Source organism: Tamandua tetradactyla, chromosome 5 (assembly GCF_023851605.1).
Source record: "Tamandua tetradactyla isolate mTamTet1 chromosome 5, mTamTet1.pri, whole genome shotgun sequence".
Lineage (NCBI taxonomy): Eukaryota > Metazoa > Chordata > Mammalia > Pilosa > Myrmecophagidae > Tamandua > Tamandua tetradactyla.
The window spans coordinates 38614803-38622949 of record NC_135331.1 but is presented as its reverse complement, the minus strand read 5'-3'; the positions used below and the strand labels follow the sequence as shown (position 1 = coordinate 38622949).

Here is an 8147-nt window from a genome sequence, read left to right as displayed (position 1 = left end):
TGGGAAATTTTCCTGAATGAGAAGCAAAGCCTAACTTGCAAATCAAGGGATGCAGGGTAGACAAGGAAAATTGTCAGCAAATGATTGCACGGAGTCAGAAGTGGTCTTGTTATTGAACTTTTATATTTAAGAAAGATGGCGGGCCGCGGTGGCTCAGCGGGCAAAGTGCTTGCCTGCTATGCCGGAGGACCTCGGTTCGATTCCCGGCCCCAGCCCATGTAACAAAAAACGGAAAAACAAAATACAATAAAACAAGAAAATGTTTAAAAATGTTTCCCTTTCTTCCTTCCTTCCTTCCTTCTATCCTTCCTTCCTTCTCTCTGTCTTTCCTTTAAAAAAAAAAAAAAAAAAAAAAAAAAAAAAAAAAAAAAAAGAAAGAGCTTTTCAGGCATCTGGCAGAAAAAGCATAACTCTTATGAAGGAAAATCATAAATTGAACTATCAATATTTAACCCAAGAAGTCAGCACATCTAAGTTTAAAACTTACTGAGGCTTATGATTGATTATTTTTTGGCATGGGCAGGCACTGGTTAGTGAAACCAGGTCTCTAGTATTCCAGCATGGCAGGTGACAAGTCTGCCACTGAGCCACCTTTGCACTGCCCCCAAAAACAAACTTTCTGAGGAAACTGCATCCTAATACTATTGTTCTCAATCAACCTTTCATTCTAGTGTGAATACAATGAGCACACATTTAGAAGCATTATGATAAAATTGCTGAGAACTATAAATCACATGTTCCAGCTTAAAAACATAATTCTGGATTATGAAAATGTTCATTAAGACAAATGTCCCAGAAATAAAATAGCAGAGGGAAAAACAGGAAAGATTAAGGAATGTCGCAGACAGCCCCTGTGTGCCCAAGCCATTTCCTCTTGCAGCAGGCAGGCTGCTCACTTCTCCTTGCAAATTTTAACTACCTCTTTAAAATTCTCCAAATTCCTCTGAGCAGTTGGACCTACATGTGAACAGAATGCTTGCCTCAGGAACAGGAAAAATTGCAGATAGGCAAGGTTAGACAAACTCCTGTGAAGAAACCCCTCCCCTAATCACTCATCCACTTCTGTATAACCAGCTTTGTGCCTTTCCCAATTTAAATCAGCCAATCATTTCCTTCCAACACCTCCTCCATTTCATACCTGTCTTTAATGTGCCATCCTGACTATAAAATCTTCTGTAAACATTGGTTAAGGGCTCAGACTTTCGAGGTGACTTGGCTGGGCCCCATGCACACATACAAATACAATCTTGCTTCCAGAAGCTCCAGAGCCTCAATCCCAATTCCTCTGATGTTTGCACCAACATTTCTCAGGGCTTATACAGGATCAAGAGCTGGTGACATTATCATCTCTCTGTCCCATGACAGCAAACATTCCCAGACCAAGAGACTTGATGGAATGCAGTGCCAGCACTGGGGACTTCCCCATCTTTCAGAATCCCAACCTCCCCTCCCCAGCTGGGGCACTCATCACTGCCAGAGCAGTGATGGATCCAGGACAGCTTCAGGAATCAGATCCCTGGGAGTGCCACCCATCTGGCTGCTAAGCACTGGACAGCATCAGGTTATCAGCCCACTCGTAGAAGGCCTGAGTGGAAGGGTGGCCTGATCAACCCCCAAGACTCTCCAAACTATGGTCTCCATCTGGAGGAGCGAGGCAAATGGAAGTCTTCAGACTGGGTTTTGGGAAGGGCAGTGTAGGAGGAATGTCAATGGATTGTGCTTGACTATGTGAGTGAATGGAAGTCCTGGGCCACAGGAGCTGAGCTCCAGGCTGCAAGGGAGTTCAGATTCTGCAAGTTTGTGGCAATCCTCATATAGTTAAGGGTGAGCAACCCCAAAAGGGGGGCTGGCCAGGGGTTTATACTGGATGACCAAAGCCAGGAGGTGCCCAACATCCCTGATAGGGGAGTGGCCAGGCTGAACAAAGCACTAAATTATCTAAAATCCCTTTGTGTTTGTCTGTAAACCCTTCCCCTAACCATTGGCTCTGCCAGATTTGGAGGTGGGGAATATAATAAAACACCATTTTGGTGCATGATGTCAAACTTTATGAAGGCTTTTACTGATGACTGGGGAGTCCCTGGATCAACTCAGGAAGTTCTGTATGCTAGAATGACCCACCTTTGAGGTAGATTGGCTGTCTGAGGGAACTTTCGAGTTAGAAAATGTTAAAGGCAGTTTGTAGATAATGTCAGGGATGTCTGGACAGACAGATCAGTTTCCCTACATTGTCACCTGGCTGGAGGTCACAAAGAAGAAGCCAGGGTGGATTAAGACTTGCATTGATGGGTGGTTCCAGGTGTTTCTCACCCAAGTGGTGGAGAAGTCCTGCAAACAACCAGGCAGCAAGGCCAAGGTCGTGGTTTTATCCAGTGCACATGCAGAAGAAAACCCCTGCCTTACTTCACACCCCCAATACCTGTGGCCCTACCAAGCATCTCCACAACAACCCAATTCCCTCAGCAGCCCAGAAGCGTCACCTGAGGCTCTGCTAGGTCCAGCCATCCCTGGAGTTCCTGAGCCATGGCAGCTGTGGCCCAGCCAGGTGGTGCCACCCCATCCCTGGCCACACCCTTAATGCCTCTGAGAGAAACCCAAGGACTTCCTTGTCAATGTGTGGGGAGACTTTCAGGAAGGGAGAATAAACTTCACATATATTCCCTTCACTTCTACCAACCTGCTAACCTGGAAGAATCATACATGGTCCTATACTGAGAGGCCTCAGGTAATGATCAATCTGTTCTAGTCCATTGTCCAGACTCACCAGCCCACCTGGCCTGACCGCAACCAGCTGCTTGTAACTCTCCTCAGCACTGAGTACTGTTGGCACATGGTAGCAGCAGCATGGAGGCACCTGGAGGGAAGCACTCCTGATGGCACCTTAGACCCAACCCAATATGTCACCCACAGTTTTCTGGGAGATGACCCAGAGTGGGACACAAACACTGATGCGGGGCTGTAGTCCCTTCAATGGTTCTGCAAGGCCCTGCTCCAGGGCCTGCAGAAAGGCAGCCAAGAAACCACCAACATGACCAAGGTCAAAGACTTCTTGCAGAAGTCAGATGAGCCCCCGAGCAAGTTCCTTGGGTGATTGATGGAAACCTGCCAATACACACAATTTGATACTGAGGCCCCAGAGAGTCAAATGTTGGTAAATGCCACCTTTCTGGGGCAAGCAGCCTCTGACATTCTGCATAAGCTCCAGAAACTAGATGGATTTGCAGGCATGAATACAAGCCAGCTGATAGAGGTGGCCATGAGGGTATTCATCAGTCATGACCAAGTGGGGACCAAGGAAAAGAAAAAGAAATTCTGGGAAAAGACTCAGATGATTACTGCTGCCTTTGAGCACTGAGACCAAGGGCCCAGGTCAAAAACAACCCAATTGGCCTGAGCACCCCTGAGGCAAACCAAGTATTGTTTCTGCGAAGAGGAGGGGCATTGGAAGAACAAGTGCCCCAATAAAGCCATTCCATTAACAGGCAGAGGAAAGCAGGATACCAGCCCTAGGCCTCATCCGGATCCTGACACCATCACTTTGTCTGTCAATGAGCTCTCTGACTAGGACAGACTGGGTTCCATATTTTTAGACCCTCAGGAGCCCATGGTCAGAGTAAAATTAGGGAGCTGAACGATGGACTTCATGGTGGATACCAGTGCTGAACACTAATAACCCAGCCCCTGGGGGATGCTCACCCATTTCCTGGCTGAGCAATACACATAGTGGGTGTCACAGGAAAGTGCAGAAGAAACTATTCCTGAAGGCCAGACAGTGCAGCGCTGGGGGTCACTTAGGATGGCACCAGTTCCTGTCATGCCAGAGTGCCTGCTGCCACTACTGGGATGGGACCTTCTCAGGAAACTGCATGCCCAAATTACTTTTGGTCTCAAAGGAAAAGCCTTTTTAAAAATTGATGGCCCACAAAAGATCCTACTCCTAACCATACCAGCTGGTGAAGATTGGTGGCTGCATGAGGAATCTAAAGTGGGTGGGGAGGTCTGCCCTAGCCTGCCATTCCTGGGCAGAAATCAAATGTCTGAGCTGAGCACAAGCTTCTAGGCCTAGCTGTACACTGCCTCCAGTGGTAATGGCCCTGAATCCCATGGTACACCCTGTGGCAGTGCAACAGTAGCCAATCCTTCAGAAGGCCCTCAAGGGAATTCAAGGCCACTTGGCATGGCTGGAATCCCAGCAAATTACCTGGTCCTGCAACTCCTCTGGGAACACCCTGCAGCTACCCATGAAGAAAGCTCAAATGGGAATTTTGCCTGGTACAAAACTTGTTGGCAGTCAATGGAAATACAGAAGCCATCCACCCAATGGTTCCTAACCCATATACCCCCCAGTCTGGTCCCAGGGGAAGCCAAATGGTTCTCATGCTTGGACTTGAAGGACACCTTCTCCTGCACCCAGGTAGCCCCAGTCAGCTGGGAAATATTCACCTTTGAATGGGAAAGGCCTTCTGTGGGAACTTGTGTGCTCAGGAAGGTGAGTACTCCATGAGGGTGCAGACCAGACAGTGTGGGAAGGGGATGAAAATGTCAGCCAAACTACACCTTATAAAATCCTTAATCTGACCAGGTATGGAGCAATGTAAATACCGCCAGTCCTCAGCAAGCCCCGGCCAGATTTTACTGGCTATGTGGGAAAATGGCCTACAAATGGCTGCTTGCTGGGTGGACAGGGTCCTGCACAATTGGGACCATTTGCCCAGCTTTCTTCTTGGTCCCCCTCTTCTGGGGTAGCCAGATTGGGTGCCCCCCTGTGGGCACTCATCAGAGAAAAATGGAGAGTGGCAGACAACATCCAAATAGGGAGTTGGGAAGATAATTAGCGGCCCCTGGAATGAATAATCCACTATTACAGGCCTGCCACCTGGGCTCAGGATGAGTTGTGGGGATATTGAACCCCCATTTACATGGTCAACCATATCATCCATCTCCAAGCCGTTCTGAACTAATAACTAATAGAACCTCATGGGCACTAGAAGCCCTAGCCAATAACCAGGACAAAATCTGGGCAGCCATTTACAAAACTGACTGGCCCTAGACTATCAGTGGATGAAGGAGGCACCTGTGAGAAATTCAACTGAACTGACTGTTGCCTCCAAATAGATGAACAGGGAAAAGCTACTAGAGAAATAACCAATGAAATGAGAAAGCTAGCCCATGTCCCCACACAAACATGGAAAGGCTGGATGATGGTTCTCTATGTTCAAAGGGCTCAGATCCCTAATTGCTAGTGTCCCAGGCTTGCTAGGCATAAGCCTCTTCGTCCCATGCCTCCTGCCACTCTTAATAAGTAGCTTATAATGCTCAGTCAAAGCCCTAATAGAAAAGCAGACCTTGGCAAAAATCCTGGCAATATGGAAACACCAATATCAGCCCCTACAACTAGAAGAAAATGAGGTATAAATGATGCAACTGTACACTAGCATGAACAAGCATCAAAGTGGGGAATGTAACAGGCAACCCCCGTTTGCCCAAGTCATTTCCCCTTGTAGCAGGCAGGTCCTTCATGCCCCCTTGCACATTTAAACTACCTCCTCTTTAAAAGTCCCCAAATTCCTCCGGGCAGTCAGAACTACATGCAAACAGGATGCTTACCCTGAGAACAGGTAAAACTGCATGTTGGCAAGGTAAGACAAATTCCTGTAAAGAAACACCTCCCCTAAGCACTCATCAACTTTTCTAAACCCAGCTTGTGCCCTTCCCAATTGAAATCAGCCAATCATTTTCTTCGAACACCATCAGTTCGTACCTTACCTTTAAAAGATCTTGTAACCTTTTGTTCAAGGCTCAGACTTTTGAGGTGACTCAGCTGGACCCCATGAACATGGACAAGTTAAATCTTGCTTCCTGAAGCTCTGGAGTCTCGGTTCCAATTTCTTCAGGATTCCACATAACGTTCCTGGAAGCTCTTGCAGCACTTCGCTCCTGGTTTCACACAACAGAATATATAAATCAATTTGGATAGAATTGACATCATAAATATTTTTAGTCTTCCACTCCATGTACCCATTATGACTTTGTTTATTTAGGTCTTCCATGATATCTTTTACCAAATTATTATAGTTTTGTGTGTATACGTGTTTTGTATCCTTAATTAAATTTATTCCTAAATATTTCATTCTTTTGGTTGCTATTGTAAATGGAATTTTTTTCTTGAGTCCTTCCTCAGTTTGCTGATCACTGATATATAGATACAGTACTGATTTTTGGACATTGCTCTTTTATTCTGCAACTTTGTTGTACTTATTTATTAGCTCAGGAGTTTTGACATATATTATCATGTCATTTGCACAGTGAGTTTTACTTCTTCCTTTCCAATTTGGATGCTTTCATTTATTTTCCTTGTCTAATTGCTCTGCCCAGAGCTTCCAGAAAAATGATGAATAATAATGGTGACAGTGGGCATCCTTGTCTTATTCCTGACTTTAGAGGGAAAGCTTTCAGTCTTTCCCCATTGAAGATGATGTTGGTTGTGGGTTTTTCATATATTCCCTTTATCATGTTGAGGAAGTTCCCAACTATTCCTATCCTTTAAAGTGTTTTCAGCAAGAAATGATGTTAAATTTTGTCAAATGCTTTTTCTGTATCAATTGAGATGATCATGTGGTTTCTCTGCTTTGATTTGTTGGTATGGTGTTTTATGATAATTGATTTTCTTATGTTGAGGCAGCCGTGCACGCACTGAAGAAATGCCACTTGCCCATGGTGTGTAATTTTTCTAATATGCTGCTGGCATATTAGAAAACTGATTTTCTAATATTAGGCAACTGATTCTTTCCCTGAACAGATAAGAGCACAAGGAGCATGGACATGACCAGGGGACAGATGTAGCATCCTCTGGGTTTGTCTGGTGAGGGTAAATGTTAATCCCACAGGAGACTAACTTTGTGTTGGTGAATCTCCCAAGAATATACCGCTACAATGAACTCACATGTTCCTTCACCTGCTTTGGTGGAAGGAAATGCACTAATTGAGACTGTAATGTTGAACATACATTTACCTCTTTTCTTATCAGCAGAATCAGAACTACTGATGATAGTCTAGAGCTTTGAGCTCTGCACTAAGACCTTGACTACACTTTCTTAACAGGATTGTGCCACATTCAGGGATCCGATGTCTAACTCCATCACATGTTCATCTGCCTGCATGAGACTCCACTGTTACTTTGGATTGAAAGAAGTCAGCAGCTTTGCTGACTATTAAAGAATTGGTATGAGAAACATCTGCCATCTTTTCTTTCTGAAGTTTTCTTTTCTACTATGGTATTTTATTCACATGTTCTGCTGCACAGTGCTGCCTTTCACTTCCTCATTTCAGTAGCTCTTGTCACCCAAAAGTTCCAAGGTTTTCTGTGATTTCTACATTACTGACTAGTATCAATGAACTCTTTCTGCTGTTCATCTGGTTGTCACTGCTCTGTGACATTAGGAATATCATTCCTAATCATCAAAGTGTTTGGCTCGATATTTCAAACCTCTTTATTTAGCTGTTCCAAGGGTAGAGAAGGTAAATGTGGGTGTAACAGCAGGTGACCTAAGTCTGTAGGTGCCAGAGATGCAGGAGAGGGGCAGGCCAGAGCAGCCTCCTCAGGAGGGTCAACATGTATGTCATTTAGAAGTAGACAAATGACATTAGTGGAGGAAAAGCCCCCACACTGTGCTCAGATTCTACTGTCCTTATCAAGACCTGTGCCCCTGACATTTACACCCACCCTTGCAGCCAGTCCCCAGCTGAGTTTCTGATGTCATAAGGTGACATCATCCTGGTTTCTATCCCATGTAACTCCACAGCCTCAGTCCCTGAAGGGAGGCCCTGACCACCCAGAGTCCTCCCCTTTTCTATCCCATTGACTCTCATCCCTTTCAAGTTTGGAGAGCCGAGTTTTTTAATGAATTTTCTAAGGCTCTGGCATGGTGACTTCTCCAGGATAACACTGTCAGGTTGGAATACAGCAGCTCTCAGTGTAATGGTTTTTGGCAGAACCCAAGGTGGAGAGAACAACAAGGTACACAAAAGACCAGTAGTGCTCTGATAAAGCTCTGGAGGTTACTGTGACCCACCTGAAATGCTTTAGGCTTCACCTCTCTAAAGCCCTACCCTATGCATGCTGTGATTTCTATGGTGATGGAAACAAA

At 45.4% G+C, this 8147-nt stretch overlaps 1 protein-coding gene across 7 annotated transcripts in view; it reads right to left on the bottom strand.

Annotated features, from left to right (window-relative positions):
* Positions 1 to 394: 394 nt before the first annotated feature.
* Positions 395 to 8147, bottom strand: part of LOC143684063 (uncharacterized) — a 178899-nt gene continuing 171146 nt past the window's right edge. For all 7 annotated transcript variants that reach the window (XR_013175826.1, XR_013175829.1, XR_013175828.1 and 4 more), the window contains one exon: positions 395 to 5937. The gene's annotated coding sequence lies outside the window, so the exon portion shown is untranslated. The remainder of the gene's footprint in view (positions 5938 to 8147) is intronic.